The sequence below is a fragment of the Ambystoma mexicanum genome, chromosome 5q (genome assembly GCF_040938575.1).
Source record: "Ambystoma mexicanum isolate Mex_15411 chromosome 5q, UKY_AmexF1_1, whole genome shotgun sequence".
NCBI classification, from domain to species: Eukaryota; Metazoa; Chordata; class Amphibia; order Caudata; family Ambystomatidae; genus Ambystoma; species Ambystoma mexicanum.
The window spans coordinates 10,037,734-10,050,945 of record NC_090933.1 but is presented as its reverse complement, the minus strand read 5'-3'; positions in this window follow the sequence as shown (position 1 = coordinate 10,050,945).

Here is a 13,212-nt window from a genome sequence, read left to right as displayed (position 1 = left end):
GAATGGGAAGGAGTTGGATATCACATCTCATGCTATAGGAAGGGTCTCAGGTTTGGTATTAGAAGCATTGAGATATCACATCTCGGGTTGGGTAATAGAAGCACTGATCTATTACATCTCATGCTATAGGAAGAGTCTCAGTGTTGAAATGGGAAGGAGTTGGATATCACATCTCATGCTAAAGGAAGGGTCTCAGGTTTGGAATGGCAAGGATTTGAATATCACATCTCGTGCTATAGGAGGGGTCTCAGGTTTGGTATTAGAAGCATTGAGATATCACATCTCATGCTATAGGAATGGTCTCAGGATTGGAATGGGAAGGAGTTGAATATCACATCTCATGCTATAGGAAGGGTCTCAGGATTGGAATGGGAAAGAGTTGAATATCACATCTCATGCTATGGGAAGGGCCTCAGGTTTGGTATTAGAAGCATTGAGAAATCACATCTCATGCTATAGGAAGGGACACAGGATCGGAATGGGAAGTATTTGGATATCACATCTCATTCTATAGGAAGGGTCTCAGGTTTGGAATGGGAAGGAGTTGGATATCACATCTCATGCTATAGGATTGGTCTCGGGTTGGGTAATAGAAGCATTGAGATATCACATCTCATGATATAGGAAGAGTCTCAGGGTTGGAATGGGAAGGAGTTGAATATCACATTATATGCTAAGGAAGGTTCGCAGGTTTGGAATGGGAAGGAGTTGGAAATCACATCTCATGCTATAGGAAGGGTCTCAGGATTATAATGGGAAGGAGTTAGATATCACATCTCATGCTACAGGAAGGGTCTCAGGTTTGGAATGGGAAGGAGTTGGATATCACATCTCATGCTATAGGAAGGGTCTCAGGTTTGGAATGGGAAGTAGGTGGATATCATATCTCATGCTACAGGAAGGGTCTCTGGTTTGGAATGGGAAGGAGTTGGATATCACATCTCATGCTACAGGAAGGGTCTCTGGTTTGGAATGGGAAGGAGTTGGATATCACATCCTGTGGTATAGGAAGGGTCTCATATTTGGTATTAGAAGCCTTGAGATACATCATCTCATGGTACAAGATGTATCTCAGGTTAGGAATGGCAAGGAGTCACATATCAAATCTCATGCTACAGATAGGATATCAGGTTTGGAAAGGAAAGGAGTTGGATATCACATCTCATCCTATTTGATGTGTCTTGGGTTTGGTATAAGAAGCATTAGGGTATCACATCTCATCCTATAGGAATGGTCCCAGGTACTTTTATTAGAATCATTGAGATATCACACCTCATGCTATAGGAAGGGTCTCAGGTTTGGAATGGCAAGGAGTTGGATATCACATCTCATGCTATAGGAAGGGTCTCAGGTTTGGAATGGGAAGGAGCTGGAAATCACATCTCATGTTATATGAAGAGTCTCAGGATTGGAATAGGAAGGATATGGATATCACAACTCATGCTATAGGAATGGTCTCAGGTTTGGACTGGGAGAAGTTGGATATTATATCTCATGCTACAGGAAGGGTCTCTGGTTTGGAATGGGAAGGAGTTGGATATCACATCTCATGCTATATGAAGGGTCTCAGGTTTGGAATGGGAAGGAATTGGATATCACATCTCATGTTATAGGAGGGTCTCAGGTTTGGAATTAGAAGCATTGAGATTTCACATCTCATGGTACAGGATGTATCTCAGGTTAGGAATGGCAAGAAGTAATATATCAAATCTCATGCTACAGGTAGGATCTCAGGTTTGTAATGGGAAGGAGGTGGATACCACATCTGATGTTATAGGAAGGGTCTTAGGGTCGGAAATGGAAGGAGTTGTTTATCAGATCTCATTTTATGGGAAGGGTCTCACGATGGGAATGGGAAGGAGTTGGATATCACATCTCATGCTACAGGAAGGGTCTCAGGATTGGAATGGGAAGGAGTTGAATATCACATCTCATGCTATGCGAAGGGCTTCAGGTTTGGTATTAGAAGCATTGAGATATCACATCTCATGCTATAGGAAGGGACACAGGACCAGAATGGGAAGGAGTTGGATATCACATCTCATGATATAGGAAGGGTCTCAGGGTTGGAATGGGAAGGTGTTGGATATCACATCTCATGCTATAGGAAGGGTCTCAGGTTTGGAATGGGAAGTAGGTGGATATCATATCTCATGCTACAGGAAGGGTCTCTGGTTTGGAATGGGAAGGAGTTGGATATCACATCTCATGCTACAGGAAGGGTCTCTGCTTTGGAATGGGAAGGAGATGGATATCACATCCTGTGGTATAGGAAGGGTCTCATATTTGGTATTAGAAGCATTGAGATATATAATCTCATGGTACAGGATGTATCTCAGGTTAGGAATGGCAAGGAGTCACATATCAAATCTCATGCTACAGATAGGATCTCAGGTTTGGAAAGGAAAGGAGTTGGATATCACATCTCATCCTATTTGAAGTGTCTTGGGTTTCGTATTAGAAGCATTGGGGTATCGCATCTCATCCTATAGGAAGGGTTTCAGGTACTTTTATTAGAGGCATTGAGATACCACACCTCATGCTATAGGAAGGGTCTCAGGTTTGGAATGGCAAGGAGTTGGATATCACATCTCATGCTATAGGAAGGGTCTCAGGTTTGGAATGGGAAGGAGTTGGATATCACATCTCATGCTATAGGAAGGGTCTCAGGTTTGGTATTAGAAGCATTGAGATATCACATCTCGGGTTGGGTAATAGAAGCACTGATCTATTACATCTCATGCTATAGGAAGGGTCTCAGTGTTGAAATGGGAAGGAGTTGGATATCACATCTCATGCTAAAGGAAGGGTCTCAGGTTTGGAATGGCAAGGATTTGAATATCACATCTCGTGCTATAGGAGGGGTCTCAGGTTTGGTATTAGAAGCATTGAGATATCACATCTCATGCTATAGGAATGGTCTCAGGATTGGAATGGGAAGGAGTTGAATATCACATCTCATGCTATAGGAAGGGTCTCAGGATTGGAATGGGAAAGAGTTGAATATCACATCTCATGCTATGGGAAGGGCCTCAGGTTTGGTATTAGAAGCATTGAGAAATCACATCTCATGCTATAGGAAGGGACACAGGATCAGAATGGGAAGTATTTGGATATCACATCTCATTCTATAGGAAGGGTCTCAGGTTTGGAATGGGAAGGAGTTGGATATCACATCTCATGCTATAGGATTGGTCTCGGGTTGGGTAATAGAAGCATTGAGATATCACATCTCATGATATAGGAAGAGTCTCAGGGTTGGAATGGGAAGGAGTTGAATATCACATCTCATGCTAAGGAAGGTTCGCAGGTTTGGAATGGGAAGGAGTTGGAAATCACATCTCATGCTATAGGAAGGGTCTCAGGATTATAATGGGAAGGAGTTAGATATCACATCTCATGCTATAGGAAGGGTCTCAGGTTTGGAATGGGAAGGAGTTGGATATCACATCTCATGCTATAGGAAGGGTCTCAGGTTTGGAATGGGAAGTAGGTGGATATCATATCTCATGCCACAGGAAGGGTCTCTGGTTTGGAATGGGACGGAGTTGGATATCACATCTCATGCTACAGGAAGGGTCTCTGGTTTGGAATGGGAAGGAGTTGGATATCACATCCTGTGGTATAGGAAGGGTCTCATATTTGGTATTAGAAGCCTTGAGATATATCATCTCATGGTACAGGATGTATCTCAGGTTAGGAATGGCAAGGAGTCACATATCAAATCTCATGCTACAGATAGGATATCAGGTTTGGAAAGGAAAGGAGTTGGATATCACATCTCATCCTATTTGATGTGTCTTGGGTTTGGTATAAGAAGCATTAGGGTATCACATCTCATCCTATAGGAATGGTCTCAGGTACTTTTATTAGAATCATTGAGATATCACACCTCATGCTATAGGAAGGGTCTCAGGTTTGGAATGGCAAGGAGTTGGATATCACATCTCATGCTATAGGAAGGGTCTCAGGTTTGGAATGGGAAGGAGTTGGATATCACATCTCATGCTATAGGAAGGGTTTCAGGTTTGGTATTAGAAGCACTGAGATATCACATCTCGGGTTGGATAATAGAAGCACTAAGCTATTACATCTCATGCTATGGGAAGGGTCTCAGTGTTGGAATGGGAAGGAGTTGGATATCACATATCATGCTAAAGGAACGGTCTCAGGTTTGGAATGGCAAGGAGTTGGATATCACATCTCATGATATAGGAAGGGTCTCAGGTTTGGAATGGGAAGGAGTTGGATATTACATCTCATGCTATAGGAAGGGTCTCAGGTTTGGTATTAGAAGCATTGAGATATCACATCTCGGGTTGGGTAATAGAAGCACTGAGCTATTACATCTCATGGTATAGGTAGGGTCTCAGGATTATAATGGGAAGGAGTTGAATATCACATCTCAAGCTATGATGTGTCTTGGGTTTGGTATAAGAAGCATTAGGGTATCACATCTCATCCTATAGGAATGGTCTCAGGTACTTTTATTAGAATCATTGAGATATCACACCTCATGCTATAGGAAGGGTCTCAGGTTTGGAATGGCAAGGAGTTGGATATCACATCTCATGCTATAGGAAGGGTCTCAGGTTTGGAATGGGAAGGAGTTGGATATCACATCTCATGCTATAGGAAGGGTTTCAGGTTTGGTATTAGAAGCACTGAGATATCACATCTCGGGTTGGATAATAGAAGCACTAAGCTATTACATCTCATGCTATGGGAAGGGTCTCAGTGTTGGAATGGGAAGGAGTTGGATATCACATATCATGCTAAAGGAACGGTCTCAGGTTTGGAATGGCAAGGAGTTGGATATCACATCTCATGATATAGGAAGGGTCTCAGGTTTGGAATGGGAAGGAGTTGGATATTACATCTCATGCTATAGGAAGGGTCTCAGGTTTGGTATTAGAAGCATTGAGATATCACATCTCGGGTTGGGTAATAGAAGCACTGAGCTATTACATCTCATGGTATAGGTAGGGTCTCAGGATTATAATGGGAAGGAGTTGAATATCACATCTCAAGCTATGGGATGGGCCTCAGGTTTGATATTAGAGGCATTGAGATATCACATCTCATGCTATAGGAAGGGTCTCAGGTTTGGAATGGGAAGGAGTTGGATATCACATCTATGATATGGGAAGGGCCTCAGGTTTGGTATTAGAAGCATTGAGATATCAAATCTCATGCTATAGAAAGGGACTCAGGATTGGAATGGGAAGGAGTTGGATATCACATCTCATGCTACCGGAAGGGTCTCGGGTTTGAAATGGAAGGAGTTGGATATCACATCTCATGCTACAGGAAGGTTCTCTGGTTTGGAATGGGAAGGAGTTGAATATCACATCTCATGCTATAGAAAGGGTCTCAGGATTGGAATGGGAAGGAGAGTGATATCACATCTCATGCTATGGGACGGTCCTCAGGTTTGGTATTAGAAGCATTGAGATATCACATCTCATGCTATAGGAAATGTCTCAGGTTCGGAATGGGAAGGAGTTGGATATTGCATCTCATGCTATAGGAAGGGTCTCAGGTTTGGAATGGGAAGGAACTGGATATCACATCTCATGCTATAGGAAGGGTCTCGGGTTGGGTAATAGAAGCATTGAGATATCACATCTCATGCTATAGGAAGGGTCTCAGGGTTGGACTGGGAAGGAGTTGGATATCACATCTCATGCTGTAGGAAGGGTCTCAGGTTTGCCATTAGAAGCATTGAGGTATCACATCTCATGCTATAGAAAGGGACTCAGGATTGGAATGTCGAAGGAGTTGGATATCACATCCCATGCTATCGGAAGTGTCTCGGGTTGAGTAATAGAAGCATTGAGATATCACATCTCATGCTATAGAAAGGGACTCAGGATTGGAATGAGAAGGAGTTGGATATCACATCTCATGCTATAGGAAGGGTCTCAGGTTTGGAATGGGAAGGAGCTGGATATCACATCTCATGTTATAGGAAGGGTCTCGGGATTGGAATGGGAAGGAGTTGGATATCACATCTCATGCTACCGGAAGGGTCTCTGGTTTGGAATGGGAAGGAGTTGGATATCACATATCATGCTATAGGAAAGGTCTCAGGTTTGGAATTGGAAGGAGCTGGATATCACATCTCATGTTATAGGAAGAGTCTCAGGATTGGAATAGGAAGGAGTTGGATATCACAACTCATGCTATAGGAATGGTCTCAGGTTTGGACTGGGAAGAAGTTGGATATCATATCTCATGCTACATGAAGGGTCTCTGGTTTGGAATGGGAAGGAGTTGGATATCACATCTCATGCTATATGAAGGGTCTCAGGTTTGGAATGGGAAGGAATTGGATATCACATCTCATGTTATAGGAGGGTCTCAGGTTTGGAATTAGAAGCATTGAGATATCACATTTCATGGTACAGGATGTATCTCAGGTTAGGAATGGCAAGAAGTAATATATCAAATCTCATGCTACAGGTAGGATCTCAGGTTTGTAATGGGAAGGAGGTGGATACCACATCTGATGCTATAGGAAGGGTCTTAGGGTCGGAAATGGAAGGAGTTGTTTATCAGATCTCATTTTATGGGAAGGGTCTAACGATCGGAATGGGAAGGAGTTGGATATCACATCTCATGCTACAGGAAGGGTCTCAGGATTGGAATGGGAAGGAGTTGAATATCACATCTCATGCTATGCGAAGGGCTTCAGGTTTGGTATTAGAAGCATTGAGATATCACATCTCATGCTATAGGAAGGGACACACGATCGGACTGGGAAGCAGTTGGATATCACATCTCATTCTATAGGAAGGGTCTCAGGTTTGGAATGGGAAGGAGTTGGATATCACATCTCATGCTATATGAAGGGTCTCGGGTTGGGTAATAGAAGCATTGAGATAGCACATCCCATGATATAGGAAGGGTCTCAGGGTTGGAATGGGAAGGTGTTGGATATCACATCTCATGCTATAGGAAGGTTCTAAGGTTTGGAATGGGAAGGAGTTAGATATCACATCTCATGCTATAGGAAGGGTCTCAGGTTTGGAATGGGAAGGAGTTGGATATCACATCTCATGCTATAGGAAGGGTCTCAGGTTTGGAATGGGAAGGAGGTGGATATCACATCTCGTGCTATAGGAAGGGTCTCAGGGTTGGAATGGGAAGGAGTTGGATATCATATCTCATGATACAGGAAGGGTCTCTGGTTTGGCATGGGAAGGAGTTGGATATCACATCTCATGCTATAGGAAGGGTCTCAGGTTTGGAATGGGAAGGATTTGGATATCACATCCCGTGGTATAGGAAGGGTCTCATGTTTGGTATTAGAAGCATTGAGATATATCATCTCATGGTACAGGATGTATCTCAGGTTAGGAATGGCAAGGAGTCACATATCAAAACTCATGCTACAGATAGGATCTCAGGTTTGGAAAGGAAAGGAGTTGGCTATCACATCTCATCCTATTTGAAGTGTCTTGGGTTTGGTATTAGAAGCATTGGGGTATCGCATCTCATCCTATAGGAAGGGTTTCAGGTACTTTTATTAGAGGCATTGAGATACCACACCTCATGCTATAGGAAGGGTCTCAGGTTTGGAATGGCAAGGAGTTGGATATCACATCTCATGCTATAGGAAGGGTCTCAGGTTTGGAATGGGAAGGAGTTGGATATCACATCTCATGCTATAGGAAGGGTCTCAGGTTTGGTATTAGAAGCATTGAGATATCACATCTTTGGTTGGGTAAAAGAAGCACTGAGCTATTACATCTCATGCTATAGGAAGGGTCTCAGTGTTGGAATGGGAAGGAGTTGGATATCACATCTCATGCTAAAGGATGGGTCTCAGGTTTGGAATGGCAAGGAGTTGGATATCACATCTCATACTATTGGAAGGGTCTCAGGTTTGGAAAGGGAAGGATTTGAATATCACATCTCGTGCTATAGGAGGGGTCTCAGGTTTGGTATTAGAAGCATTGAGATATCACATCTCATGCTATAGGAATGGTCTCAGGATTGGAATGGGAAGGAGTTGAATATCACATCTCATGCTATAGGAAGGGTCTCAGGATTGGAATGGGAAAGAGTTGAATATCACATCTCATGCTATGGGAAGGGCCTCAGGTTTGGTATTAGAAGCAATGAGATATCACATCTCATGCTATAGGAAGGGACACAGGATCGGAATGGGAAGGATTTGGATATCACATCTCATTCTATAGGAAGGGTCTCAGGTTTGGAATGGGAAGGAGTTGGATATCACATCTCATGCTATAGGATTGGTCTCGGGTTGGGTAATAGAAGCATTGAGATATCACATCTCATGATATAGGAAGAGTCTCAGGGTTGGAATGGGAAGGAGTTGAATATCACATCCCATGCTATAGGAAGGTTCTCAGGATTGGAATGGGAAGGAGAGTGATATCACATCTCATGCTATGGGATGGTCCTCAGGTTTGGTATTAGAAGCATTGAGATATGACATCTCATGCTATAGGAATGGACTCATGATTGGAATGGGAATGCGTTGGATATCACATCTCATGCTATGTGAAGGGCCTCAGGTTTGGTATTATAAGCATTGAGATATCACATCTCATGCTATAGGAAATGTCTCAGGTTTGGAATGGGAAGGAGTTGGATATCACATCTCATGCTATAGGAAGGGTCTCAGGTTTGGAATGGGAAGGAACTGGATATCACATCTCATGCTATAGGAAGGGTCTCGGGTTGGGTAATAGAAGCATTGAGATATCACATCTCATGCTATAGGAAGGGTCTCAGGGTTGGAATGGGAAGGAGTTGCATATCACATCTTATGCTACCAGAAGGGTCGCTGGTTTGGAATGGAAGGAGTTGGATATCACATCTCATGCTATAGGAAGGGTCTCAGGTTTGGAATGGGAAGGAGTTGGATGCCACATCTCCTGTTATAGGAAGGGTCTCAGGTTTGGGATTAGAAGCATTGAGTTATAAAATCTCATGCTATAGGAAGGGTCTCAGGATTGGAATGGGAAGGAGTTGGATATCACATTTCATGCTGTAGGAAGGGTCTCAGGTTTGGTATTAGAAGAATTGAGATACCACATCTCATGCTATAGGAAGGGTCTCAGGATTGGAATGGGAAGGAGTTGGATATCACATCTCATGCTGTAGGAAGGGTCTCAGGTTTGCCATTAGAAGCATTGAGATATCACATCTCATGCTATAGGAAGGGCCTCAGGTTTGGTATTAGAAGCATTGAGATATCACATCTCATGCTATAGAAAGGGACTCAGGATTGGAATGTCGAAGGAGTTGGATATCACATCCCATGCTATCGGACGTGTCTCGGGTTGGGTAATAGAAGCATTGAGATATCACATCTCATGCTATAGAAAGGGACTCAGGATTGGAATGAGAAGGAGTTGAATATCACATCTCATGCTATAGGAAGGGTCTCGGGATTGGAATGGGAAGGAGTTGGATATCACATCTCATGTTATAGGAAGGGTCTCAGGTTTGGGATTAGAAGCATTGAGTTATAAAATCTCATGCTATAGGAAGGGTCTCAGGATTGGAATGGGAAGGAGTTGGATATCACATTTCATGCTGTAGGAAGGGTCTCAGGTTTGGTATTAGAAGCATTGAGATACCACATCTCATGCTATAGGAAGGGTCTCAGGATTGGAATGGGAAGGAGTTGGATATCACATCTCATGCTGTAGGAAGGGTCTCAGGTTTGCCATTAGAAGCATTGAGATATCACATCTCATGCTATAGGAAGGGCCTCAGGTTTGGTATTAGAAGCATTGAGATATTACATCTCATGCTATAGAAAGGGACTCAGGATTGGAATGTCGAAGGAGTTGGATATCACATCCCATGCTATCGGAAGTGTCTCGGGTTGGGTAATAGAAGCATTGAGATATCACATCTCATGCTATAGAAAGGGACTCAGGATTGGAATGAGAAGGAGTTGAATATCACATCTCATGCTATAGGAAGGGTCTCGGGATTGGAATGGGAAGGAGTTGGATATCACATCTCATGTTATAGGAAGGGTCTCGGGATTGGAATGGGAAGGAGTTGGATATCACATCTCATGCTATAGGAAGGGTCTCAGGTTTGGAATGGGAAGGAGCTGGATATCACATCTCATGTTATAGGAAGGGTCTCGGGATTGGAATGGGAAGGAGTTGGATATCACATCTCATGCTACCGGAAGGGTCTCTGGTTTGGAATGGGAAGGAGTTGGATATCACATCTCATAATATAGGAAAGGTCTCAGGTTTGGAATGGGAAGGAGCTGGATATCACATCTCATGTTATAGGAAGAGTCTCAGGATTGGAATAGGAAGGAGTTGGATATCACAACTCATGCTATAGGAATGGTCTCAGGTTTGGACTGGGAAGAAGTTGGATATCATATCTCATGCTACATGAAGGGTCTCTGGTTTGGAATGGGAAGGAGTTGGATATCACATCCCGTGTTGTAGGAAGGGTCTCATGTTTGGTATTAGCAGCATTGAGATATATCATCTCATGGTACAGGATGTATCTCAGGTTAGGAATGGCAAGGAGTCACATATCAAATCTCATGCTACAGATAGGATCTCAGGTTTGGAAAGGAAAGGAGTTGGATATCACATCTCATCCTGTTTGAAGTGTCTTGGGTTTGGTATTAGAAGCATTGGGGTATCGCATCTCATCCTATAGGAAGGGTTTCAGGTACTTTTATTAGAGGCATTGAGATACCACACCTCATGCTATAGGAAGGGTCTCAGGTTTGGAAAGGCAAGGAGTTGGATATCACATCTCATGCTATAGGAAGGGTCTCAGGTTTGGAATGGGAAGGAGTTGGATATCACATCTCATGCTATAGGAAGGGTCTCAGGTTTGGTATTAGAAGCATTGAGATATCACATCTCGGGTTGGGTAATAGAAGCACTGAGCTATTACATCTCATGCTATAGGAAGGGTCTCAGTGTTGGAATGGGAAGGAGTTGGATATCACATCTCATGCTAAAGGAAGGGTCTCAGGTTTGGAATGGCAAGGAGTTGGATATCACATCTCATACTATTGGAAGGGTCTCAGGTTTGGAAAGGGAAGGATTTGAATATCACATCTCGTGCTATAGGAGGGGTCTCAGGTTTGGTATTAGAAGCATTGAGATATCACATCTCATGCTATAGGAATGGTCTCAGGATTGGAATGGGAAGGAGTTGAATATCACATCTCATGCTATAGGAAGGGTCTCAAGATTGGAATGGGAAAGAGTTGAATATCACATCTCATGCTATGGGAAGGGCCTCAGGTTTGGTATTAGAAGCAATGAGATATCACATCTCATGCTATAGGAAGGGACACAGGATTGGAATGGGAAGGATTTGGATATCACATCTCATTCTATAGGAAGGGTCTCAGGTTTGGAATGGGAAGGAGTTGGATATCACATCTCATGCTATAGGATTGGTCTCGGGTTGGGTAATAGAAGCATTGAGATATCACATCTCATGATATAGGAAGAGTCTCAGGGTTGGAATGGGAAGGAGTTGAATATCACATCCCATGCTATAGGAAGGTTCTCAGGATTGGAATGGGAAGGAGAGTGATATCACATCTCATGCTATGGGATGGTCCTCAGGTTTGGTATTAGAAGCATTGAGATATGACATCTCATGCTATAGGAATGGACTCATGATTGGAATGGGAATGCGTTGGATATCACATCTCATGCTATGTGAAGGGCCTCAGGTTTGGTATTATAAGCATTGAGATATCACATCTCATGCTATAGGAAATGTCTCAGGTTTGGAATGGGAAGGAGTTGGATATCACATCTCATGCTATAGGAAGGGTCTCGGGTTGGGTAATAGAAGCATTGAGATATCACATCTCATGCTATAGGAAGGGTCTCAGGGTTGGAATGGGAAGGCGTTGCATATCACATGTCATGCTATAGGAAGGGTCTCAGGTTTGGAATGGGAAGGAGTTGGATGTCACATCTCCTGTTATAGGAACGGTCTCAGGTTTGGGATTAGAAGCATTGAGTTATCACATCTCATGCTATAGGAAGGGTCTCAGGATTGGAATGGGAAGGAGTTGGATATCACATTTCATGCTATAAGAAGGGTCTCAGGTTTGGAAGGCGAAGGATTTGGATATCACATTTCATGCTATAGGAGGGGTCTCAGGTTTGGTATTAGAAGCATTGAGATACCACATCTCATGCTATAGGAAGGGTCTCAGGATTGGAATGGGAAGGAGTTGGATACCACATCTGATGCTATAGGAAGGGTCTTAGGGTCGGAAATGGAAGGAGTTGTTTATCAGATCTCATTTTATGGGAAGGGTCTCACGATCGGAATGGGAAGGAGTTGGATATCACATCTCATGCTACAGGAAGGGTCTCAGGATTGGAATGGGAAGGAGTTGAATATCACATCTCATGCTATGCGAAGGGCTTCAGGTTTGGTATTAGAAGCATTGAGATATCACATCTCATGCTATAGGAAGGGACACAGGATCGGACTGGGAAGGAGTTGGATATCACATCTCATTCTATAGGAAGGGTCTCAGGATTGGAATGGGAAGGAGTTGGATATCACATCTCATGCTATATGAAGGGTCTCGGGTTGGGTAATAGAAGCATTGAGATATCACATCTCATGATATAGGAAGGGTCTCAGGGTTGGAATGGGAAGGTGTTGGATATCACATCTCATGCTATAGGAAGGTTCTCAGGTTTGGAATGGGAAGGAGTTAGATATCACATCTCATGCTATAGGAAGGGTCTCAGGTTTGGAATGGGAAGGAGTTGGATATCACATCTCATGCTATAGGAAGGGTCTCAGGTTTGGAATGGGAAGGAGGTGGATATCACATCTCGTGCTATAGGAAAGGTCACAGGGATGGAATGGGAAGGAGTTGGATATCATATCTCATGATGCAGGAAGGGTCTCTGGTTTGGAATGGGAAGGAGTTGGATATCACATCTCATGCTATAGGAAGGGTCTCAGGTTTGGAATGGGAAGGATTTGGATATCACATCCCGTGGTATAGGAAGGGTCTCATGTTTGGTATTAGAAGCATTGAGATATATCATCTCATGGTACAGGATGTATCTCAGGTTAGGAATGGCAAGGAGTCACATATCAAATCTCATGCTACAGATAGGATCTCAGGTCTGGAAAGGAAAGGAGTTGGTTATCACACCTCATCCTATTTGAAGTGTCTTGGGTTTG